At 46.3% G+C, this 25,020-nt stretch overlaps 17 non-coding genes across 17 annotated transcripts; all 17 read right to left on the minus strand.

The window, feature by feature from the left end:
* Positions 1-2,283: 2,283 nt before the first annotated feature.
* On the minus strand, positions 2,284-2,355 carry TRNAW-CCA (transfer RNA tryptophan (anticodon CCA)). Its single transcript has one exon. It is a non-coding gene; the product is annotated as a tRNA-Trp (tRNA).
* A 313-nt stretch (positions 2,356-2,668) lies between these two features.
* Positions 2,669-2,742, minus strand: TRNAN-GUU (transfer RNA asparagine (anticodon GUU)). Its single transcript has one exon. It is a non-coding gene; the product is annotated as a tRNA-Asn (tRNA).
* Positions 2,743-4,531: 1,789 nt separating this feature from the next.
* Positions 4,532-4,603, minus strand: TRNAW-CCA (transfer RNA tryptophan (anticodon CCA)). The gene has a single exon. It is a non-coding gene; the product is annotated as a tRNA-Trp (tRNA).
* Positions 4,604-4,916: 313 nt separating this feature from the next.
* On the minus strand, positions 4,917-4,990 carry TRNAN-GUU (transfer RNA asparagine (anticodon GUU)). The gene has a single exon. It is a non-coding gene; the product is annotated as a tRNA-Asn (tRNA).
* A 1,790-nt stretch (positions 4,991-6,780) lies between these two features.
* TRNAW-CCA (transfer RNA tryptophan (anticodon CCA)) lies at positions 6,781-6,852 on the minus strand. Its single transcript has one exon. It is a non-coding gene; the product is annotated as a tRNA-Trp (tRNA).
* A 313-nt stretch (positions 6,853-7,165) lies between these two features.
* Positions 7,166-7,239, minus strand: TRNAN-GUU (transfer RNA asparagine (anticodon GUU)). Its single transcript has one exon. It is a non-coding gene; the product is annotated as a tRNA-Asn (tRNA).
* Positions 7,240-9,414: 2,175 nt separating this feature from the next.
* On the minus strand, positions 9,415-9,488 carry TRNAN-GUU (transfer RNA asparagine (anticodon GUU)). The gene has a single exon. It is a non-coding gene; the product is annotated as a tRNA-Asn (tRNA).
* A 2,175-nt stretch (positions 9,489-11,663) lies between these two features.
* On the minus strand, positions 11,664-11,737 carry TRNAN-GUU (transfer RNA asparagine (anticodon GUU)). The gene has a single exon. It is a non-coding gene; the product is annotated as a tRNA-Asn (tRNA).
* Positions 11,738-13,527: 1,790 nt separating this feature from the next.
* Positions 13,528-13,599, minus strand: TRNAW-CCA (transfer RNA tryptophan (anticodon CCA)). Its single transcript has one exon. It is a non-coding gene; the product is annotated as a tRNA-Trp (tRNA).
* Positions 13,600-13,912: 313 nt separating this feature from the next.
* On the minus strand, positions 13,913-13,986 carry TRNAN-GUU (transfer RNA asparagine (anticodon GUU)). The gene has a single exon. It is a non-coding gene; the product is annotated as a tRNA-Asn (tRNA).
* A 2,174-nt stretch (positions 13,987-16,160) lies between these two features.
* On the minus strand, positions 16,161-16,234 carry TRNAN-GUU (transfer RNA asparagine (anticodon GUU)). Its single transcript has one exon. It is a non-coding gene; the product is annotated as a tRNA-Asn (tRNA).
* Positions 16,235-18,413: 2,179 nt separating this feature from the next.
* Positions 18,414-18,485, minus strand: TRNAW-CCA (transfer RNA tryptophan (anticodon CCA)). Its single transcript has one exon. It is a non-coding gene; the product is annotated as a tRNA-Trp (tRNA).
* Positions 18,486-18,798: 313 nt separating this feature from the next.
* On the minus strand, positions 18,799-18,872 carry TRNAN-GUU (transfer RNA asparagine (anticodon GUU)). The gene has a single exon. It is a non-coding gene; the product is annotated as a tRNA-Asn (tRNA).
* Positions 18,873-20,661: 1,789 nt separating this feature from the next.
* On the minus strand, positions 20,662-20,733 carry TRNAW-CCA (transfer RNA tryptophan (anticodon CCA)). The gene has a single exon. It is a non-coding gene; the product is annotated as a tRNA-Trp (tRNA).
* A 302-nt stretch (positions 20,734-21,035) lies between these two features.
* TRNAN-GUU (transfer RNA asparagine (anticodon GUU)) lies at positions 21,036-21,109 on the minus strand. The gene has a single exon. It is a non-coding gene; the product is annotated as a tRNA-Asn (tRNA).
* Positions 21,110-22,899: 1,790 nt separating this feature from the next.
* Positions 22,900-22,971, minus strand: TRNAW-CCA (transfer RNA tryptophan (anticodon CCA)). The gene has a single exon. It is a non-coding gene; the product is annotated as a tRNA-Trp (tRNA).
* A 313-nt stretch (positions 22,972-23,284) lies between these two features.
* On the minus strand, positions 23,285-23,358 carry TRNAN-GUU (transfer RNA asparagine (anticodon GUU)). Its single transcript has one exon. It is a non-coding gene; the product is annotated as a tRNA-Asn (tRNA).
* Between the last annotated feature and the right edge of the window lie 1,662 nt (positions 23,359-25,020).

Consider the following 25,020-nt stretch of genomic DNA (forward strand, 5'->3'; position numbering starts at 1 on the left):
AGCAATTTTGTATTTCAGAGTGGGAAAAGCAAATATGCCCCCGACGTGATTTGAACACGAAACCTTCTGAGCTGGAGTCAGACGCGCTACCATTGCGCCACGAGGTCCTTGTGGCAGTCCACCTGGGTAGTCTGATGACAGAATAAAGGTAGGAGACGTACATGCACCTGCAGAGCCTCATTGCTTCTTTAAGTAGACTGGCTAGGATAGCTTCCTTCTGTGCATCAGTACACGCTGCAGCCAAACCCTTCCCATGAAGTCTTGATGTTTATGAATTGAATGGCAAGTTTTGAAAAACTAAAGCAAGCGAGAAGAATTGCTTGCAGTTTATTGGATTTTTTGGACGTCAGCAGACGAGACCTGCGAGAGGTAAACAGAAGTCCATAGTTGGTCACGCTGAATTTTTGAGCCAAAATGCACCGTCCCTGGGTGGGCTTGAACCACCAACCTTTCGGTTAACAGCCGAACGCGCTAACCGATTGCTCCACAGAGACTCATGCAGTTCTTACACAGGGGCCTGATTGGTGTGCTGTTTGCTTATGCTTCCCAGGCAACCTGAAAATATTTCTAAAATAGCTCTATTTCCCACAGCAAATCAGGGTATCAAGCACTTCCCTACCTCCCCTAATCCACAAACACAGGGGATTTAGTAGAGGACAGAGCCCATCAACAGTGCACCAAATGTCCTCTGTATAGGCATAACTTGCTATGAGGAGAAAGCCACAGTTGCGCACTTGTGTTAAAAGGGGACAGTAGGCTGAACCCAGAGAACACGGGAGAAATGACTCAGGTTTACTGAGTGGAACACTCTGTGTGTTTGTGCCAAAAACAGCAGCGTCTTTTCGGTTAACAGCCGAACGCGCTTACCAATTGCGCCACAGAGACTCACTGGCATGTGTGTTCTGCCTTTGGCCTGATTGCATTGCTATTTTTTTCTGATTGGCAGAAAACCTGAACTTTTTTCTGAAAAAGGCATGCCTCTCTTAGCACTGCAGTGCATTAGACTGCTCCCTTGCTTCCCTGAGTCCCCAAATACACAACCACCTTGGGCACAATAGAAGACACATTCCAGCAGATTTAGCAAGAGTGCACCAAGGATTCTATATGTAGGTACCTTGCTGAGAAGCAAGACCTGCAGTTGCATTCTTCTGTTAAAAGAGGGCAGCAGAGTGCACCAAGAGAACTTGGGGGAAGTAGCTTATGTTAACTACTTGCCATGCTCTTTATAGATCCCTCTGTTTGACTGGGTGAATTCTAATTTCTGGGGTAGATTAAGCAATTTTTGGATCTAGATGCTGTGCGCAACAGGAATGCTATATACTGCACTGTACTGCTACTGAAAAGTTACCAATTTTACAGGATGTTCAGGTAAGCTTTGTTTCAGAAAACAACTTGCTAGAGGCACTAAGACAGATTACTGGGACAAAGGAAGAGGGTTTGGGGATTAGCACATCTCCTATGAAAGGTACAGTCACGCCCGAGACAACTCTGAGTGTCACCTCAAATTCTAAGAAATGCAAACTAGGGACCTACGCTTTTTATTGCCAGTGGATCTTTGTGTTTCAGACAAATGTGCACGCCTCCCAGAGCCCCTTGCAATGCACTTAGGGAAATGGGGGAAGGTGCTGTGAAGCCCTCTCGCTGACAATGTCTCTCTTGTCTATAATGTATCTATGAGAGAGAGAGAAATAGGCAATGCGAGAGTGAAAAAGTAAAATGGAAATGTGTCTACTGAGACCAGTATAAGGGGAAATCCTCACAATCCAGGACCGACAGTTGATTGGGAGGGCGCTTACAGGTTTCCGACACCAGACCGGTACCTGAACTCACAAACCCAAACTGCAAAGTGATGCCCATTGCCACTAGACTGCCGACCCCCTTTCGGGGCCCCAGCATATATCCTTTAGTCGAACCTAGAGTTCCCAGGACAGTGCAGCATTCAGCGATTACACGAAAATATTGACAGCGCTAGGAGGCCATGCAAATGGCAGAGGTATGCTTTACAAAGCCCACGTAGCGTGCACAAAACAGCACATCAGTCAGGCCCACTTGAAGAGATGGTAAAGAGTAAATACTTCTGCTGCATCCAGTAAAACATAGAGATTGGCCTGCTTTAAAGGTTGACCATGTCCTTCATGGGTGTCTGTCAATATGATACTTCCCTGCTGCAAAGCTTACATTCGAAACGCCAGAACAACTAGGCCCAGAGCACAAAGATGCAGTCAGGTTGAAAAACGAGATACTGAAGAGCAATTTTGTATTTCAGAGTGGGAAAAGCAAATATGACCCCGACGTGATTTGAACACGCAACCTTCTGACCTGGAGTCAGACGTGCTACCATTGCGCCACGAGGTCCTTGTGACAGTCCACCTGGTGTGTCTGATGACAGAATAAAGGTAGGAGACGTACATGGACCTGCAGAGCCTCATTGCTTCTTTAAGTAGACTGGCTAGGATAGCTTCCTTCTGTGCATCAGTACACGCTGCAGCCAAACCCTTCCCATGAAGTCTTGATGTTTATGAATTGAATGGCAAGTTTTGAAAAACTAAAGCAAGCGAGAAGAATTGCTTGCAGTTTATTGGATTTTTTGGACGTCAGCAGACGAGACCTGCGAGAGGTAAACAGAAGTTCATAGTTGGTCATGCTGAATTTTTGAGCCAAAATGCATCGTCCCTGGGTGGGCTTGAACCACCAACCTTTCGGTTAACAGCCGAACGCGCTAACCGATTGCGCCACAGAGACTCATGCAGTGCTTACACTGGGGCCTGATTGGTGTGCTGTTTGCTTATGCTTCCCAGGCAACCTGAAAATATTTCTAAAATAGCTCTATTTCCCACAGCAAATCAGGGTATCAAGCACTTCCCTACCTCCCCTAATCCACAAACACAGGGGATTTAGTAGAGGACAGAGCCCATCAACAGTGCACCAAATGTCCTCTGTGTAGGCATAACTTGCTATGAGGAGAAAGCCACAGTTGCGCACTTGTGTTAAAAGGGGACAGTAGGCTGAACCCAGAGAACACGGGAGAAATGACTCAGGTTTACTGAGTGGAACACTCTGTGTCTTTGTGCCAAAAACAGCAGCGTCTTTTCGGTTAACAGCCGAACGCGCTAACCAATTGTGCCACAGAGACTCACTGGCATGTGTGTTCTGCCTTTGGCCTGATTGCATTGCTATTTTTTTCTGATTGGCAGAAAACCTGAACTTTTTTCTGAAAAAGGCATGCCTCTTTTAGCACTGCAGTGCATTAGACTGCTCCCTTGCTTCCCTGAGTCCCCAAATACACAACCACCTTGGGCACAATAGAAGACACATTCCAGCAGATTTAGCAAGAGTGCACCAAGGTTTCTATATGTAGGTACCTTGCTGAGAAGCAAGACCTGCAGTTGCATTCTTCTGTTAAAAGAGGGCAGCAGAGTGCACCAAGAGAACTTGGGGGAAGTAGCTTATGTTAACTACTTGCCATGCTCTTTATAGATCCCTCTGTTTGACTGGGTGAATTCTAATTTCTGGGGTAGAGTAAGCAATTTTTGGATCTAGATGCTGTGCGCAACAGGAATGCTATATACTGCACTGTACTGCTACTGAAAAGTTACCAATTTTACAGGATGTTCAGGTAAGCTTTGTTTCAGAAAACAACTTGCTAGAGGCCCTAGGACAGATTACTGGGACAAAGGAAGAGGGTTTGGGGATTAGCACATCTCCTATGAAAGGTACAGTCACGCCCGAGACAACTCTGAGTGCCTCCTCAAATTCTAAGAAATGCGAACTGGGGTCCTACGCCTTTTATTGCCAGTGGATCTTTGTGTTTCAGACAAATGTGCACGCCTCCCAGAGCCCCATGCAATGCACTTAGGGAAATGGGGGAAGGTGATGTGCAACCCTCTCGCTGACAATGTCTCTCTTGTCTATAATGTATCTATGAGAGAGAGAGAAATAGGCAATGCGAGAGTGAAAAAGTAAAATGGAAATGTGTCTACTGAGACCAGTATAAGGGGAAATCCTCACAATCCAGGACCGACAGTTGATTGGGAGGGCGCTTACAGTTTTCTGACACCAGACCGGTACCTGAACTCACAAACCCAAACTGCAAACTGATGGGCATTGCCACTAGACTGCCGACCCCCTTTCGGGCCTCAGCATATATCCTTTAGTCACACCTAGAGTTCCCAGGACAGTGCAGCATTCAGCGATTACACGAAAATATTGACAGCGCTAGGAGGCCATGCAAATGGCAGAGGTATGCTTTACAAAGCCCACGTAGCGTGCACAACACAGGACATCAGTCAGGCCCACTTGAAGAGATGGTAAAGAGGAAATACTTCTGCTGCATCCAGTAAAACATAGAGATTGGCCTGCTTTAAAGGTTGACCATGTCCTTCATGGGTGTCTGTCAATATGATACTTCCCTGCTGCAAAGCTTACATTCGAAACGCCAGAACAAGTAGGCCCAGAGCACAAAGATGCAGTCAGGTTGAAATAACGAGATACTGAAGAGCAATTTTGTATTTCAGAGTGGGAAAAGCAAATATGACCCCGACGTGATTTGAACACGCAACCTTCTGATCTGGAGTCAGACGCGCTACCATTGCGCCACGAGGTCCTTGTGGCAATCCACCTGGTGTGTCTGATGACAGAATAAAGGTAGGAGACGTACATGCACCTGCAGAGCCTCATTGCTTCTTTAAGTAGACTGGCTAGGATAGCTTCCTTCTGTGCATCAGTACACGCTGCAGCCAAACCCTTCCCATGAAGTCTTGATGTTTATGAATTGAATGGCAAGTTTTGAAAAACTAAAGCAAGCGAGAAGAATTGCTTGCAGTTTATTGGATTTTTTGGACGTCAGCAGACGAGACCTGCGAGAGGTAAACAGAAGTTCATAGTTGGTCATGCTGAATTTTTGAGCCAAAATGCATCGTCCCTGGGTGGGCTTGAACCACCAACCTTTCGGTTAACAGCCGAACGCGCTAACCGATTGCGCCACAGAGACTCATGCAGTGCCTACACTGGGGCCTGATTGGTGTGCTGTTTGCTTATGCTCCCCAGGCAACCTGAAAATATTTCTAAAATAGCTCTATTTCCCACAGCAAATCCGGGTATGAAGTACTTCCCTACCTCCCGTAATCCACAAACACAGGGGATTTAGTAGAGGACAGAGCCCATCAACAGTGCACCAAATGCCCTCTGTGTAGGCATAACTTGCTATGAGGAGAAAGCCACAGTTGCGCACTTGTGTTAAAAGGGGACAGTAGGCTGAACCCAGAGAACACGGGAGAAATGACTCAGGTTTACTGAGTGGAACACTCTGTGTCTTTGTGCCCAAAACAGCAGCGTCTTTTCGGTTAACAGCCGAACGCGCTAACCAATTGCGCCACAGAGACTCACTGGCATGTGTGTTCTGCCTTTGGCCTGATTGCATTGCTATTTTTTTCTGATTGGCAGAAAACCTGAACTTTTTTCTGAAAAAGGCATGCCTCTCGTAGCACTGCAGTGCATTAGATTGCTCCCTTGCTTCCCTGAGTCCCCAAATACACAACCACCTTGGGCACAATAGAAGACACATTCCAGCAGATTTAGCAAGAGTGCACCAAGGTTTCTATATGTAGGTACCTTGCTGAGAAGCAAGACCTGCAGTTGCATTCTTCTGTTAAAAGAGGGCAGCAGAGTGCACCAAGAGAACTTGGGGGAAGTAGCTTATGTTAACTACTTGCCATGCTCTTTATAGATCCCTCTGTTTGACTGGGTGAATTCTAATTTCTGGGGTAGAGTAAGCAATTTTTGGATCTAGATGCTGTGCGCAACAGGAATGCTATATACTTCACTGTACTGCTACTGAAAAGTTACCAATTTTACAGGATGTTCAGGTAAGCTTTGTTTCAGAAAACAACTTGCTAGAGGCACTAAGACAGATTACTGGGACAAAGGAAGAGGGTTTGGGGATTAGCACATCTCCTATGAAAGGTACAGTCACGCCCGAGACAACTCTGAGTGTCACCTCAAATTCTAAGAAATGCAAACTAGGGACCTACGCTTTTTATTGCCAGTGGATCTTTGTGTTTCAGACAAATGTGCACGCCTCCCAGAGCCCCTTGCAATGCACTTAGGGAAATGGGGGAAGTTGCTGTGAAGCCCTCTCGCTGACAATGTCTCTCTTGTCTATAATGTATCTATGAGAGAGAGAGAAATAGGCAATGCGGGAGTGAAAAAGTAAAATGGAAATGTGTCTACTGAGACCAGTATAAGGGGAAATCCTCACAATCCAGGACCGACAGTTGATTGGGAGGGCGCTTACAGGTTTCCGACACCAGACCGGTACCTGAACTCACAAACCCAAACTGCAAAGTGATGGGCATTGCCACTAGACTGCAGACCCCCTTTCGGGGCCCCAGCATATATCCTTTAGTCACACCTAGAGTTCCCACGACAGTGCAGCATTCAGCGATTACACGAAAATATTGACAGCGCTAGGAGGCCATGCAAATGGCAGAGGTATGCTTTACAAAGCCCACGTAGCGTGCACAAAACAGCACATCAGTCAGGCCCACTTGAAGAGATGGTAAAGAGGAAATACTTCTTCTGCATCCAGTAAAACATAGAGATTGGCCTGCTTTAAAGGTTGACCATGTCCTTCATGGGTGTCTGTCAATATGATACTTCCCTGCTGCAAAGCTTACATTCGAAACGCCAGAACAACTAGGCCCAGAGCACAAAGATGCAGTCAGGTTGAAATAACGAGATACTGAAGAGCAATTTTATATTTCAGAGTGGGAAAAGCAAATATGCCCCCGACGTGATTTGAACACGAAACCTTCTGATCTGGAGTCAGACGCGCTACCATTGCGCCACGAGGTCCTTGTGGCAATCCACCTGGTGTGTCTGATGACAGAATAAAGGTAGGAGACGTACATGCACCTGCAGAGCCTCATTGCTTCTTTAAGTAGACTGGCTAGGATAGCTTCCTTCTGTGCATCAGTACACGCTGCAGCCAAACCCTTCCCATGAAGTCTTGATGTTTATGAATTGAATGGCAAGTTTTGAAAAACTAAAGCAAGCGAGAAGAATTGCTTGCAGTTTATTGGATTTTTTGGACGTCAGCAGACGAGACCTGCGAGAGGTAAACAGAAGTCCATAGTTGGTCACGCTGAATTTTTGAGCCAAAATGCACCGTCCCTGGGTGGGCTTGAACCACCAACCTTTCGGTTAACAGCCGAACGCGCTAACCGATTGCGCCACAGAGACTCATGCAGTGCTTACACTGGGGCCTGATTGGTGTGCTGTTTGCTTATGCTCCCCAGGCAACCTGAAAATATTTCTAAAATAGCTCTATTTCCAACAGCAAATCAGGGTATCAAGCACTTCCCTACCTCCCGTAATCCACAAACACAGGGGATTTAGTAGAGGACAGAGCCCATCAACAGTGCACCAAATGCCCTCTGTGTAGGCATAACTTGCTATGAGGAGAAAGCCACAGTTGCGCACTTGTGTTAAAAGGGGACAGTAGGCTGAACCCAGAGAACACGGGAGAAATGACTCAGGTTTACTGAGTGGAACACTCTGTGTCTTTGTGCCCAAAACAGCAGCGTCTTTTCGGTTAACAGCCGAACGCGCTAACCAATTGCGCCACAGAGACTCACTGGCATGTGTGTTCTGCCTTTGGCCTGATTGCATTGCTATTTTTTTCTGATTGGCAGAAAACCTGAACTTTTTTCTGAAAAAGGCATGCCTCTCTTAGCACTGCAGTGCATTAGACTGCTCCCTTGCTTCCCTGAGTCCCCAAATACACAACCACCTTGGGCACAATAGAAGACACATTCCAGCAGATTTAGCAAGAGTGCACTAAGGATTCTATATTTAGGTACCTTGCTGAGAAGCAAGACCTGCAGTTGCATTCTTCTGTTAAAAGAGGGCAGCAGAGTGCACCAAGAGAACTTGGGGGAAGTAGCTTATGTTAACTACTTGCCATGCTCTTTATAGATCCCTCTGTTTGACTGGGTGAATTCTAATTTCTGGGGTAGAGTAAGCAATTTTTGGATCTAGATGCTGTGCGCAACAGGAATGCTATATACTGCACTGTACTGCTACTGAAAAGTTACCAATTTTACAGGATGTTCAGGTAAGCTTTGTTTCAGAAAACAACTTGCTAGAGGCCCTAGGACAGATTACTGGGACAAAGGAAGAGGGTTTGGGGATTAGCACATCTCCTATGAAAGGTACAGTCACGCCCGAGACAACTCTGAGTGCCTCCTCAAATTCTAAGAAATGCGAACTGGGGTCCTACGCTTTTTATTGCCAGTGGATCTTTGTGTTTCAGACAAATGTGCACGCCTCCCAGAGCCCCTTGCAATGCACTTAGGGAAATGGGGGAAGGTGCTGTGCAACCCTCTCGCTGACAATGTCTCTCTTGTCTATAATGTATCTATGAGAGAGAGAGAAATAGGCAATGTGAGAGTGAAAAAGTAAAATGGAAATGTGTCTACTGAGACCAGTATAAGGGGAAATCCTCACAATCCAGGACCGACAGTTGATTGGGAGGGCGCTTACAGGTTTCCGACACCAGACCGGTACCTGAACTCACAAACCCAAACTGCAAAGTGATGGGCATTGCCACTAGACTGCCGACCCCCTTTCGGGGCCCCAGCATATATCCTTTAGTCACACCTAGAGTTCCCAGGACAGTGCAGCATTCAGCGATTACACGAAAATATTGACAGCGCTAGGAGGCCATGCAAATGGCAGAGGTATGCTTTACAAAGCCCACGTAGCGTGCACAAAACAGCACATCAGTCAGACCCACTTGAAGAGATGGTAAGGAGGAAATACTTCTGCTGCATCCAGTAAAACATAGAGATTGGCCTGCTTTAAAGGTTGACCATGTCCTTCATGGGTGTCTGTCAATATGATACTTCCCTGCTGCAAAGCTTACATTCGAAACGCCAGAACAACTAGGCCCAGAGCACAAAGATGCAGTCAGGTTGAAATAACGAAATACTGAAGAGCAATTTTGTATTTCAGAGTGGGAAAAGCAAATATGCCCCTGACGTGATTTGAACACGAAACCTTCTGATCTGGAGTCAGACGCGGTACCATTGCGCCACGAGGTCCTTTCGGCAGTCCACCTGGTGTGTCTGATGACAGAATAAAGGTAGGAGACGTACATGGACCTGCAGAGCCTCATTGCTTCTTTAGGTAGACTGGCTAGGATAGCTTCCTTCTGTGCATCAGTACACGCTGCAGCCAAACCCTTCCCATGAAGTCTTGATGTTTATGAATTGAATGGCAAGTTTTGAAAAACTAAAGCAAGCGAGAAGAATTGCTTGCAGTTTATTGGATTTTTTGGACGTCAGCAGACGAGACCTGCGAGAGGTAAACAGAAGTCCATAGTTGGTCACGCTGAATTTTTGAGCCAAAATGCACCGTGCCTGGGTGGGCTTGAACCACCAACCTTTCGGTTAACAGCCGAACGCGCTAACCGATTGCGCCACAGAGACTCATGCAGTGCTTACACTGGGGCCTGATTGGTGTGCTGTTTGCTTATGCTCCCCAGGCAACCTGAAAATATTTCTAAAATAGCTCTATTTCCCACAGCAAATCAGGGTATCAAGCACTTCCCTACCTCCCGTAATCCACAAACACAGGGGATTTAGTAGAGGACAGAGCCCATCAACAGTGCACCAAATGCCCTCTGTGTAGGCATAACTTGCTATGAGGAGAAAGCCACAGTTGCGCACTTGTGTTAAAAGGGGACAGTAGGCTGAACCCAGAGAACACGGGAGAAATGACTCAGGTTTACTGAGTGGAACACTCTGTGTCTTTGTGCCCAAAACAGCAGCGTCTTTTCGGTTAACAGCCGAACGCGCTAACCAATTGCGCCACAGAGACTCACTGGCATGTGTGTTCTGCCTTTGGCCTGATTGCATTGCTATTTTTTTCTGATTGGCAGAAAACCTGAACTTTTTTCTGAAAAAGGCATGCCTCTCTTAGCACTGCAGTGCATTAGACTGCTCCCTTGCTTCCCTGAGTCCCCAAATACACAACCACCTTGGGCACAATAGAAGACACATTCCAGCAGATTTAGCAAGAGTGCACTAAGGATTCTATATTTAGGTACCTTGCTGAGAAGCAAGACCTGCAGTTGCATTCTTCTGTTAAAAGAGGGCAGCAGAGTGCACCAAGAGAACTTGGGGGAAGTAGCTTATGTTAACTACTTGCCATGCTCTTTATAGATCCCTCTGTTTGACTGGGTGAATTCTAATTTCTGGGGTAGAGTAAGCAATTTTTGGATCTAGATGCTGTGCGCAACAGGAATGCTATATACTGCACTGTACTGCTACTGAAAAGTTACCAATTTTACAGGATGTTCAGGTAAGCTTTGTTTCAGAAAACAACTTGCTAGAGGCCCTAGGACAGATTACTGGGACAAAGGAAGAGGGTTTGGGGATTAGCACATCTCCTATGAAAGGTACAGTCACGCCCGAGACAACTCTGAGTGCCTCCTCTAATTCTAAGAAATGCGAACTGGGGTCCTACGCTTTTTATTGCCAGTGGATCTTTGTGTTTCAGACAAATGTGCACGCCTCCCAGAGCCCCTTGCAATGCACTTAGGGAAATGGGGGAAGGTGCTGTGCAACCCTCTCGCTGACAATGTCTCTCTTGTCTATAATGTATCTATGAGAGAGAGAGAAATAGGCAATGCGAGAGTGAAAAAGTAAAATGGAAATGTGTCTACTGAGACCAGTATAAGGGGAAATCCTCACAATCCAGGACCGACAGTTGATTGGGAGGGCGCTTACAGGTTTCCGACACCAGACCGGTACCTGAACTCACAAACCCAAACTGCAAAGTGATGGGCATTGCCACTAGACTGCCGACCCCCTTTCGGGGCCCCAGCATATATCCTTTAGTCACACCTAGAGTTCCCAGGACAGTGCAGCATTCAGCGATTACACGAAAATATTGACAGCGCTAGGAGGCCATGCAAATGGCAGAGGTATGCTTTACAAAGCCCACGTAGCGTGCACAAAACAGCACATCAGTCAGGCCCACTTGAAGAGATGGTAAAGAGGAAATACTTCTGCTGCATCCAGTAAAACATAGAGATTGGCCTGCTTTAAAGGTTGACCATGTCCTTCATGGGTGTCTGTCAATATGATACTTCCCTGCTGCAAAGCTTACATTCGAAACGCCAGAACAACTAGGCCCAGAGCACAAAGATGCAGTCAGGTTGAAATAACGAGATACTGAAGAGCAATTTTGTATTTCAGAGTGGGAAAAGCAAATATGACCCCGACGTGATTTGAACACGCAACCTTCTGATCTGGAGGCAGCCGCGCTACCATTGCGCCACGAGGTCCTTGTGGCAGTCCACCTGGTGTGTCTGATGACAGAATAAAGGTAGGAGACGTACATGCACCTGCAGAGCCTCATTGCTTCTTTAAGTAGACTGGCTAGGATAGCTTCCTTCTGTGCATCAGTACACGCTGCAGCCAAACCCTTCCCATGAAGTCTTGATGTTTATGAATTGAATGGCAAGTTTTGAAAAACTAAAGCAAGCGAGAAGAATTGCTTGCAGTTTATTGGATTTTTTGGACGTCAGCAGACGAGACCTGCGAGAGGTAAACAGAAGTTCATAGTTGGTCATGCTGAATTTTTGAGCCAAAATGCATCTTCCCTGGGTGGGCTTGAACCACCAACCTTTCGGTTAACAGCCGAACGCGCTAACCGATTGCGCCACAGAGACTCATGCAGTGCTTACACTGGGGCCTGATTGGTGTGCTGTTTGCTTATGCTTCCCAGGCAACCTGAAAATATTTCTAAAATAGCTCTATTTCCTACAGCAAATCAGGGTATCAAGCACTTCCCTACCTCCAGTAATCCACTAACATAGGGGATTTAGTAGAGGACAGAGCCCATCAACAGTGCACCAAATGTCCTCTGTGTAGGCATAACTTGCTATGAGGAGAAAGCCACAGTTGCGCACTTGTGTTAAAAGGGGACAGTAGGCTGAACCGAGAGAACACGGGAGAAATGACTCAGGTTTACTGAGTGGAACACTCTGTGTCTTTGTGCCAAAAACAGCAGCGTCTTTTCGGTTAACAGCCGAACGCGCTAACCAATTGCGCCACAGAGACTCACTGGCATGTGTGTTCTGCCTTTGGCCTGATTGCATTGCTATTTTTTTCTGATTGGCAGAAAACCTGAACTTTTTTCTGAAAAAGGCATGCCTCTCTTAGCACTTCAGTGCATTAGACTGCTCCCTTGCTTCCCTGAGTCCCCAAATACACAACCACCTTGGGCACAATAGAAGACACATTCCAGCAGATTTAGCAAGAGTGCACCAAGGTTTCTATATGTAGGTACCTTGCTGAGAAGCAAGACCTGCAGTTGCATTCTTCTGTTAAAAGAGGGCAGCAGAGTGCACCAAGAGTACTTGGGGGAAGTAGCTTATGTTAACTACTTGCCATGCTCTTTATAGATCCCTCTGTTTGACTGGGTGAATTCTAATTTCTGGGGTAGAATAAGCAATTTTTGGATCTAGATGCTGTGCGCAACAGGAATGCTATATACTGCACTGTACTGCTACTGAAAAGTTATCAATTTTACAGGAGGTTCAGGTAAGCTTTGTTTCAGAAAACAACTTGCTAGAGGTCCTAGGACAGATTACTGGGACAAAGGAAGAGGGTTTGGGGATTAGCACATCTCCTATGAAAGGTACAGTCACGCCCGAGACAACTCTGAGTGCCTCCTCAAATTCTAAGAAATGCGAACTGGGGTCCTACGCTTTTTATTGCCAGTGGATCTTTGTGTTTCAGACTAATGTGCACGCCTCCCAGAGCCCCTTGCAATGCACTTAGGGAAATGGGGGAAGGTGCTGTGCAACCCTCTCGCTGACAATGTCTCTCTTGTCTATAATGTATCTATGAGAGAGAGAGAAATAGGCAATGCGAGAGTGAAAAAGTAAAATGGAAATGTGTCTACTGAGACCAGTATAAGGGGAAATCCTCACAATCCAGGACCGACAGTTGATTGGGAGGGCGCTTACAGTTTTCTGACACCAGACCGGTACCTGAACTCACAAACCCAAACTGCAAAGTGATGGGCATTGCCACTAGACTGCCGACCCCCTTTCGGGGCCCCAGCATATATCGTTTAGTCACACCTAGAGTTCCCAGGACAGTGCAGCATTCAGCGATTACACGAAAATATTGACAGCGCTAGGAGGCCATGCAAATGGCAGAGGTATGCTTTACAAAGCCCACGTAGCGTGCACAAAACAGCACATCAGTCAGGCCCACTTGAAGAGATGGTAAAGAGGAAATACTTCTGCTGCATCCAGTAAAACATAGAGATTGGCCTGCTTTAAAGGTTGACCATGTCCTTCATGGGTGTCTGTCAATATGATACTTCCCTGCTGCAAAGTTTACATTCGAAACGCCAGAACAACTAGGCCCAGAGCACAAAGATGCAGTCAGGTTGAAATAACGAGATACTGAAGAGCAATTTTATATTTCAGAGTGGGAAAAGCAAATATGACCCCGACGTGACTTGAACACGAAACCTTCTGATCTGGAGTCAGATGCGCTACCATTGCGCCACGAGGTCCTTGTGGCAATCCACCTGGTGTGTCTGATGACAGAATAAAGGTAGGAGACGTACATGCACCTGCAGAGCCTCATTGCTTCTTTAAGTAGACTGGCTAGGATAGCTTCCTTCTGTGCATCAGAACACGCTGCAGCCAAACCCTTCCCATGAAGTCTTGATGTTTATGAATTGAATGGCAAGTTTTGAAAAACTAAAGCAAGCGAGAAGAATTGCTTGCAGTTTATTGGATTTTTTGGACGTCAGCAGACGAGACCTGCGAGAGGTAAACAGAAGTTCATAGTTGGTCATGCTGAATTTTTGAGCCAAAATGCATCGTCCCTGGGTGGGCTTGAACCACCAACCTTTCGGTTAACAGCCGAACGCGCTAACCGATTGCGCCACAGAGACTCATGCAGTGCTTACACTGGGGCCTGATTGGTGTGCTGTTTGCTTATGCTCCCCAGGCAACCTGAAAATATTTCTAAAATAGCTCTATTTCCCACAGCAAATCAGGGTATGAAGTACTTCCCTACCTCCCGTAATCCACAAACACAAGGGATTTAGTAGAGGACAGAGCCCATCAACAGTGCACCAAATGCCCTCTGTGTAGGCATAACTTGCTATGAGGAGAAAGCCACAGTTGCGCACTTGTGTTAAAAGGGGACAGTAGGCTGAACCCAGAGAACACGGGAGAAATGACTCAGGTTTACTGAGTGGAACACTCTGTGTCTTTGTGCCAAAAACAGCAGCGTCTTTTCGGTTAACAGCCGAACGCGCTAACCAATTGCGCCACAGAGACTCACTGGCATGTGTGTTCTGCCTTTGGCCTGATTGCATTGCTATTTTTTTCTGATTGGCAGAAAACCTGAACTTGTTTCTGAAAAAGGCATGCCTCTCTTAGCACTGCAGTGCATTAGACTGCTCCCTTGCTTCCCTGAGTCCCCAAATACACAACCACCTTGGGCACAATAGAAGACACATTCCAGCAGATTTAGCAAGAGTGCACCAAGGATTCTATATGTAGGTACCTTGCTGAGAAGCAAGACCTGCAGTTGCATTCTTCTGTTAAAAGAGGGCAGCAGAGTGCACCAAGAGAACTTGGGGGAAGTAGCTTATGTTAACTACTTGCCATGCTCTTTATAGATCCCTCTGTTTGACTGGGTGAATTCTAATTTCTGGGTAGAGTAAGCAATTTTTGGATCTAGATGCTGTGCGCAACAGGAATGCTATATACTGCACTGTACTGCTACTGAAAAGTTACCAATTTTACAGGATGTTCAGGTAAGCTTTGTTTCAGAAAACAACTTGCTAGAGACACTAAGACAGATTACTGGGACAAAGGAAGAGGGTTTGGGGATTAGCACATCTCCTATGAAAGGTACAGTCACGCCCGAGACAACTCTGAGTGTCACCTCAAATTCTAAGAAATGCAAACTAGGGACCTACGCTTTTTATTGCCAGTGGATCTTTGTGTTTCAGACAAATGTGCACGCCTCCCAGAGCCCCTTGCAATGCACTTAGGGAAATGGGGGAAGGTGCTGTGAAGCCCTCTCGCTGACAATGTCTCTCTTGTCTATAATGTATCTATGAGAGAGAGAGAAATAGGCAATGCGAGAGTGAAAAAGTAAAATGGAAATGTGTCTACTGAGACCAGTATAAGGGGAAATCCTCACAATCCAGGACCGACAGTTGATTGGGAGGGCGCTTACAGGTTTCCGACACCAGACCGGTACCTGAACTCACAAACCCAAACTGCAAAGTGATGGGCATTGCCACTAGACTGCCGACCCCCTTTCGGGGCCCCAGTATATATCCTTTAGTCACACTTAGACTTCCCAGGACAGTGCAGCATTCAGCGATTACACGAAAATATTGACAGCGCTAGGAGGCCATGCAAATGGCAGAGGTATGCTTTACAAAGCCCACGTAGCGTGCACAAAACAGCACATCAGTCAGGCCCACTTGAAGAGATGGTAAAGAGTAAATACTTCTGCTGCATCCAGTAAAACATAGAGATTGGCCTGCTTTAAAGGTTGACCATGTCCTTCATGGGTGTCTGTCAATATGATACTTCCCTGCTGCAAAGCTTACATTCGAAACGCCAGAACAACTAGGCCCAGAGCACAAAGATGCAGTCAGGTTGAAATAACGAGATACTGAAGAGCAATTTTATATTTCAGAGTGGGAAAAGCAAATATGACCCCGACTTGATTTGAACACGCAACCGTCTGATCTGGAGTCAGACACGCTACCATTGCGCCACGAGGTCCTTGTGGCAGTCCACCTGGTGTGTCTGATGACAGAATAAAGGTAGGAGACGTACATGCACCTGCAAAGCCTCATTGCTTCTTTAAGTAGACTGGCTAGGATAGCTTCCTTCTGTGCATCAGTACACGCTGCAGCCAAACCCTTCCCATGAAGTCTTGATGTTTATGAATTGAATGGCAAGTTTTGAAAAACTAAAGCAAGCGAGAAGAATTGCTTGCAGTTTATTGGATTTTTTGGACGTCAGCAGACGAGACCTGCGAGAGGTAAACAGAAGTTCATAGTTGGTCATGCTGAATTTTTGAGCCAAAATGCATCGTCCCTGGGTGGGCTTGAACCACCAACCTTTCGATTAACAGCCGAACGCGCTAACCGATTGCGCCACAGAGACTCATGCAGTGCTTACACTGGGGCCTGGTTGGTGTGCTGTTTGCTTATGCTTCCCAGGCAACCTGAAAATATTTCTAAAATAGCTCTATTTCCCACAGCAAATCAGGGTATCAAGCACTTCCCTACCTCCCCTAATCCACAAACACAGGGGATTTAGTAGAGGACAGAGCCCATCAACAGTGCACCAAATTTCCTCTGTGTAGGCATAACTTGCTATGAGGAGAAAGCCACAGTTGCGCACTTGTGTTAAAAGGGGACAGTAGGCTGAACCCAGAGAACACGGGAGAAATGACTCAGGATTACTAAGTGGAACACTCTGTGTCTTTGTGCCAAAAACAGCAGCGTCTTTTCGGTTAACAGCCGAACGCGCTAACCAATTGCGCCACAGAGACTCATGCAGTTCTTACACAGGGGCCTGATTGGTGTGCTGTTTGCTTATGCTTCCCAGGCAACCTGAAAATATTTCTAAAATAGCTCTATTTCCCTCAGCAAATCAGGGTATCAAGCACTTCCCTACCTCCCCTAATCCACAAACACAGGGGATTTAGTAGAGGACAGAGCCCATCAACAGTGCACCAAATGTCCTCTGTATAGGCATAACTTGCTATGAGGAGAAAGCCACAGTTGCGCACTTGTGTTAAAAGGGGACAGTAGGCTGAACCCAGAGAACACGGGAGAAATGACTCAGGTTTACTGAGTGGAACACTCTGTGTCTTTGTGCCAAAAACAGCAGCGTCTTTTCGGTTAACAGCCGAACGCGCTAACCAATTGCGCCACAGAGACTCACTGGCATGTGTGTTCTGCCTTTGGCCTGATTGCATTGCTATTTTTTTCTGATTGGCAGAAAACCTGAACTTGTTTCTGAAAAAGGCATGCCTCTCTTAGCACTGCAGTGCATTAGACTGCTCCCTTGCTTCCCTGAGTCCCCAAATACACAACCACCTTGGGCACAATAGAAGACACATTCCAGCAGATTTAGCAAGAGTGATCCAAGGATTCTATATGTAGGTACCTTGCTGAGAAGCAAGACCTGCAGTTGCATTCTTCTGTTAAAAGAGGGCAGCAGAGTGCACCAAGAGAACTTGGGGGAAGTAGCTTATGTTAACTACTTGCCATGCTCTTTATAGATCCCTCTGTTTGACTGGGTGAATTCTAATTTCTGGGTAGAGTAAGCAATTTTTGGATCTAGATGCTGTGCGCAACAGGAATGCTATATACTGCACTGTACTGCTACTGAAAAGTTACCAATTTTACAGGATGTTCAGGTAAGCTTTGTTTCAGAAAACAACTTGCTAGAGACACTAAGACAGATTACTGGGACAAAGGAAGAGGGTTTGGGGATTAGCACATCTCCTATGAAAGGTACAGTCACGCCCGAGACAACTCTGAGTGTCACCTCAAATTCTAAGAAATGCAAACTAGGGACCTACGCTTTTTATTGCCAGTGGATCTTTGTGTTTCAGACAAATGTGCATGCCTCCCAGAGCCCCTTGCAATGCACTTAGGGAAAGGGGGGAAGGTGCTGTGAAGCCCTCTCGCTGACAATGTCTCTCTTGTCTATAATGTATCTATGAGAGAGAGAGAAATAGGCAATGCGAGAGTGAAAAAGTAAAATGGAAATGTGTCTACTGAGACCAGTATAAGGGGAAATCCTCACAATCCAGGACCGACAGTTGATTGGGAGGGCGCTTACAGGTTTCCGACACCAGACCGGTACCTGAACTCACAAACCCAAACTGCAAAGTGATGGGCATTGCCACTAGACTGCCGACCCCCTTTCGGGGCCCCAGTATATATCCTTTAGTCACACCTAGAGTTCCCAGGACAGTGCAGCATTCAGCGATTACACGAAAATATTGACAGCGCTAGGAGGCCATGCAAATGGCAGAGGTATGCTTTACAAAGCCCACGTAGCGTGCACAAAACAGCACATCAGTCCGCCCACTTGAAGAGATGGTAAAGAGGAAATACTTCTGCTGCATCCAGTAAAACATAGAGATTGGCCTGCTTTAAAGGTTGACCATGTCCTTCATGGGTGTCTGTCAATATGATACTTCCCTGCTGCAAAGCTTACATTCGAAACGCCAGAACAACTAGGCCCAGAGCACAAAGATGCAGTCAGGTTGAAATAACGAGATACTGAAGAGCAATTTTATATTTCAGAGTGGGAAAAGCAAATATGACCCCGACGTGATTTGAACACGCAACCTTCTGATCTGGAGTCAGACGCGATACCATTGCGCCACGAGGTCCTTGCGGCAGTCCACCTGGTGTGTCTGATGACAGAATAAAGGTAGGAGACGTACATGCACCTGCAGAGCCTCATTGCTTCTTTAAGTAGACTGGCTAGGATAGCTTCCTTCTGTGCATCAGTACACGCTGCAGCCAAACCCTTCCCATGAAGTCTTGATGTTTATGAATTGAATGGCAAGTTTTGAAAAACTAAAGCAAGCGAGAAGAATTGCTTGCAGTTTATTGGATTTTTTGGACGTCAGCAGACGAGACCTGCGAGAGGTAAACAGAAGTTCATAGTTGGTCATGCTGAATTTTTGAGCCAAAATGCATCGTCCCTGGGTGGGCTTGAACCACCAACCTTTCGATTAACAGCCGAACGCGCTAACCGATTGCGCCACAGAGACTCATGCAGTGCTTACACTGGGCCTGGTTGGTGTGCTGTTTGCTTATGCTTCCCAGGCAACCTGAAAATATTTCTAAAATAGCTCTATTTCCCACAGCAAATCAGGGTATCAAGCACTTCCCTACCTCCCCTAATCCACAAACACAGGGGATTTAGTAGAGGACAGAGCCCATCAACAGTGCACCAAATTTCCTCTGTGTAGGCATAACTTGCTATGAGGAGAAAGCCACAGTTGCGCACTTGTGTTAAAAGGGGACAGTAGGCTGAACCCAGAGAACACGGGAGAAATGACTCAGGATTACTAAGTGGAACACTCTGTGTCTTTGTGCCAAAAACAGCAGCGTCTTTTCGGTTAACAGCCGAACGCGCTAACCAATTGCGCCACAGAGACTCACTGACATGTGTTTTCTGCCTTTATCCTGATTGCATTGTTATTTTTTTCTGATTGGCAGAAAACCTGAACTTTTTTCTGAAAAAGGAATGCCTTTCTTAGCACTGCAGTGCATTAGACTGCTCCCTTGCTTCCCTGAGTCCCCAAATGCACAACCACCTTGGGCACAATAGAAGACACATTCCAGCAGATTTAGCAAGAGTGCACCAAGGTTTCTATATGTAGGTACCTTGCTGAGAAGCAAGACCTGCAGTTGCATTCTTCTGTTAAAAGAGGGCAGCAGAGTGCACCAAGAGAACTTGGGGGAAGTAGCTTATGTTAACTACTTGCCATGCTCTTTATAGATCCCTCTGTTTGACTGGGTGAATTCTAATTTCTGGGGTAGAATAAGCAATTTTTGGATCTAGATGCTGTGCGCAACAGGAATGCTATATACTGCACTGTACTGCTACTGAAAAGTTACCAATTTTACAGGATGTTCAGGTAAGCTTTGTTTCAGGAAACAACTTGCTAGAGGCCCTAGGACAGATTACTGGGACAAAGGAAGAGGGTTTGGGGATTAGCACATCTCCTATGTAAGGTACAGTCACGCCCGAGACAACTCTGAGTGCCACCTCAAATTCTAAGAAATGCGAACTAGGGTCCTACGCTTTTTATTGCCAGTGGATCTTTGTGTTTCAGACAAATGTGCACGCCTCCCAGAGCCCCTTGCAATGCACTTAGGGAAATGGGGGAAGGTGCTGTGAAGCCCTCTCGCTGACAATGGCTCTCTTGTCTATAATGTACCTATGAGAGAGAGAGAAATAGGCAATGCGAGAGTGAAAAAGTAAAATGGAAATGTGTCTACTGAGACCAGTATAAGGGGAAATCCTCACAATCCAGGACCGACAGTTGATTGGGAGGGCGCTTACAGGTTTCCGACACCAGACCGGTACCTGAACTCACAAACCCAAACTACAAAGTGATGGGCATTGCCACTAGACTGCCAACCCCCTTTCGGGGCCCCAGCATATATCCTTTAGTCACACCTAGAGTTCCCAGGACAGTGCAGCATTCAGCGATTACACGAAAATATTGACAGCGCTAGGAGGCCATGCAAATGGCAGAGGTATGCTTTACAAAGCCCACGTAGCGTGCACAAAACAGCACATCAGTCAGGACCACTTGAAGAGATGGTAAAGAGGAAATACTTCTGCTGCATCCAGTAAAACATAGAGATTGGCCTGCTTTAAAGGTTGACCATGTCCTTCATGGGTGTCTGTCAATATGATACTTCCCTGCTGCAAAGCTTACATTCGAAACGCCAGAACAACTAGGCCCAGAGCACAAAGATGCAGTCAGGTTGAAATACCGAGATACTGAAGAGCAATTTTGTATTTCAGAGTGGGAAAAGCAAACATGACCCCGACGTGATTTGAACACGCAACCTTCCGATCTGGAGTCAGACGCGCTACCATTGCGCCACGAGGTCCTTTGCAGTCCACCTGGTGTGTCTGATGACAGAATAAAGGTAGGAGACGTACATGCACCTGCAGAGCCTCATTGCTTCTTTAAGTAGACTGGCTAGGATAGCTTCCTTCTGTGCATCAGTACACGCTGCAGCCAAACCCTTCCCATGAAGTCTTGATGTTTATGAATTGAATGGCAAGTTTTGAAAAACTAAAGCAAGCGAGAAGAATTGCTTGCAGTTTATTGGACGTCAGCAGACGAGACCTGCGAGAGGTAAACAGAAGTTCATAGTTGGTCAAGCTGAATTTTTGAGCCGAAATGCATCGTCCCTGGGTGGGCTTGAACCACCAACCTTTCGGTTAACAGCCGGACGCGCTAACCAATTGCGCCACAGAGACTCATGCAGTGCTTACACTGGGGCCTGATTGGTGTGCTGTTTGCTTATGCTTCCCAGGCAACCTGAAAACATTTCTAAAATAGCTCTATTTCCCACAGCAAATCAGGGTATCAAGCACTTCCCTACCTCCCCTAATCCACAAACACAGGGGATTTAGTAGAGGACAGAGCCCATCAACAGTGCACCAAATGTCCTCTGTGTAGGCATAACTTGCTATGAGGAGAAAGCCACAGTTGCGCACTTGTGTTAAAAGGGGACAGTAGGCTGAACCCAGAGAACACGGGAGAAATGACTCAGGATTACTAAGTGGAACACTCTGTGTCTTTGTGCCAAAAACAGCAGCGTCTTTTCGGTTAACAGCCGAACGCGCTAACCAATTGCGCCACAGAGACTCACTGACATGTGTTTTCTGCCTTTATCCTGATTGCATTGCTATTTTTTTCTGATTGGCAGAAAACCTGAACTTTTTTCTGAAAAAGGCATGCCTCTCTTAGCACTGCAGTACATTAGACTGCTCCCTTGCTTCCCTGAGTCCCCAAATACACAACCACCTTGGGCACAATAGAAGACACATTCCAGCAGATTTAGCAAGAGTGCACCAAGGTTTCTATATGTAGGTACCTTGCTGAGAAGCAAGACCTGCAGTTGCATTCTTCTGTTAAAAGAGGGCAGCAGAGTGCACCAAGAGAACTTGGGGGAAGTAGCTTATGTTAACTACTTGCCATGCTCTTTATAGATCCCTCTGTTTGACTGGGTGAATTCTAATTTCTGGGGTAGAATAAGCAATTTTTGGATCTAGATGCTGTGCGCAACAGGAATGCTATATACTGCACTGTACTGCTACTGAAAAGTTACCAATTTTACAGGATGTTCAGGTAAGCTTTGTTTCAGAAAACAACTTGCTAGAGGCCCTAGGACAGATTAGTGGGACAAAGGAAGAGGGTTTGGGGATTAGCACATCTCCTATGTAAGGTACTGTCACGCCCGAGACAACTCTGAGTGCCACCTCAAATTCTAAGAAATGCGAACTAGGGTCCTACGCTTGTTATTGCCAGTGGATCTTTGTGTTTCAGACAAATGTGCACGCCTCCCAGAGCCCCTTGCAATGCACTTAGGGAAATGGGGGAAGGTGCTGTGAAGCCCTCTCGCTGACAATGGCTCTCTTATCTATAATGTATCTATGAGAGAGAGAGAAATAGGCAATGCGAGAGTGAAAAAGTAAAATGGAAATGTGTCTACTGAGACCAGTATAAGGGGAAATCCTCACAATCCAGGACCGACAGTTGATTGGGAGGGCGCTTACAGGTTTCCGACACCAGACCGGTACCTGAACTCAAAAACCCAAACTGCAAAGTGATGGGCATTGCCACTAGACTGCCAACCCCTTTTCGGGGCCCCAGCATATATCCTTTAGTCACACCTAGAGTTCCCAGGACAGTGCAGCATTCAGCGATTACACGAAAATATTGACAGCGCTAGGAGGCCATGCAAATGGCAGAGGTATGCTTTACAAAGCCCACGTAGCGTGCACAAAACAGCACATCAGTCAGGCCCACTTGAAGAGATGGTAAAGAGGAAATACTTCTGCTGCATCCAGTAAAACATAGAGATTGGCCTGCTTTAAAGGTTGACCATGTCCTTCATGGGTGTCTGTCAATATGATACTTCCCTGCTGCAAAGCTTACATTCGAAACGCCAGAACAACTAGGCCCAGAGCACAAAGATGCAGTCAGGTTGAAATACCGAGATACTGAAGAGCAATTTTGTATTTCAGAGTGGGAAAAGCAAATATGACCCCGACGTGATTTGAACACGCATCCTTCTGATCTGGAGTCAGACGCGCTACCATTGCGCCACTAGGTCCTTGTGGCAGTCCACCTGGTGTGTCTGATGACAGAATAAAGGTAGGAGACGTACATGCACCTGCAGAGCCTCATTGCTTCTTTAAGTAGACTGGCTAGGATAGCTTCCTTCTGTGCATCAGTACACCCTGCAGCCAAACCCTTCCCATGAAGTCTTGATGTTTATGAATTGAATGGCAAGTTTTGAAAAACTAAAGCAAGCGAGAAGAATTGCTTGCAGTTTATTGGATTTTTTGGACGTCAGCAGACGAGACCTGCGAGAGGTAAACAGAAGTTCATAGTTGGTCATGCTGAATTTTTGAGCCAAAATGCATCGTCCCTGGGTGGGCTTGAACCACCAACCTTTCGGTTAACAGCCGAACGCGCTAACCGATTGCACCACAGAGACTCATGCAGTCCTTACGCTGGGGCCTGATTGGTGTGCTGTTTGCTTATGCTTCCCAGGCAACCTGAAAATATTTCTAAAATAGCTCTATTTCCCACAGCAAATCAGGGTATCAAGCACTTCCCTACCTCCCCTAATCCACAAACACAGGGGATTTAGTAGAGGACAGAGCCCATCAACAGTGCACCAAATGTCCTCTGTGTAGGCATAACTTGCTATGAGGAGAAAGCCACAGTTGCGCACTTGTGTTAAAAGGGGACAGTAGGATGAACCCAGAGAACACGGGAGAAATGACTCAGGTTTACTGAGTGGAACACTTTGTGTCTTTGTGCCAAAAACAGCAGCGTCTTTTCGGTTAACAGCCGAACGCTCTAACCAATTGCGCCACAGAGACTCACTGGCATGTGTGTTCTGCCTTTGGCCTGATTGCATTGCTATTTTTTTCTGATTGGCAGAAAACCTGAACTTTTTTCTGAAAAAGCCATGCCTCTCTTAGCACTACAGTGCATTAGACTGCTCCCTTGCTTCCCTGAGTCCCCAAATACACAACCACCTTGGGCACAATAGAAGACACATTCCAGCAGATTTAGCAAGAGTGCACCAAGGTTTCTATATGTAGGTACCTTGCTGAGAAGCAAGACCTGCAGTTGCATTCTTCTGTTAAAAGAGGGCAGCAGAGTGCACCAAGAGAACTTGGGGGAAGTAGCTTATGTTAACTACTTGCCATGCTCTTTATAGATCCCTCTGTTTGACTGGGTGAATTCTAATTTCTGGGGTAGAGTAAGCAATTTTTGGATCTAGATGCTGTGCGCAACAGGAATGCTATATAATGCACTGTACTGCTACTGAAAAGTTACCAATTTTACAGGATGTTCAGGTAAGCTTTGTTTCAGAAAACAACTTGCTAGAGGCCCTAGGACAGATTACTGGGACAAAGGAAGAGGGTTTGGGGATTAGCACATCTCCTATGAAAGGTACAGTCACGCCCGAGACAACTCTGAGTGCCACCTCAAATTCTAAGAAATGCGAACCAGGGCCTTACGCTTTTAATTGCCAGTGGATCTTTGTGTTTCAGACAAATGTGCACGCCTCCCAGAGCCCCATGCAATGCACTTAGGGAAATGGGGGAAGGTGCTGTGCAACCCTCTCGCTGACAATGTCTCTCTTGTCTATAATGTATCTATGAGAGAGAGAGAAATAGGCAATGCGAGAGTGAAAATGTAAAATGGAAATGTGTCTACTGAGACCAGTATAAGGGGAAATCCTCACAATCCAGGACCGACAGTTGATTGGGAGGGCGCTTACAGGTTTCCGACACCAGACCGGTACCTGAACTCACAAACCCAAACTGCAAAGTGATGGGCATTGCCACTAGACTGCCGACCCCCTTTCGGGGCCTCAGCATGTATCCTTTAGTCACACCTAGAGTTCCCAGGACAGTGCAGCATTCAGCGATTACACGAAAATATTGACAGCGCTAGGAGGCCATGCAAATGGCAGAGGTATGCTTTACAAAGCCCACGTAGCGTACACAAAACAGCACATCAGTCAGGCCCACTTGAAGAGATGGTAAAGAGGAAATACTTCTGCTGCATCCAGTAAAACATAGAGATTGGCCTGCTTTAAAGGTTGACCATGTCCTTCATGGCTGTCTGTCAATATGAT

Source organism: Ambystoma mexicanum, chromosome 11 (assembly GCF_040938575.1).
Source record: "Ambystoma mexicanum isolate Mex_15411 chromosome 11, UKY_AmexF1_1, whole genome shotgun sequence".
In the NCBI taxonomy this organism is placed as follows: domain Eukaryota; kingdom Metazoa; phylum Chordata; class Amphibia; order Caudata; family Ambystomatidae; genus Ambystoma; species Ambystoma mexicanum.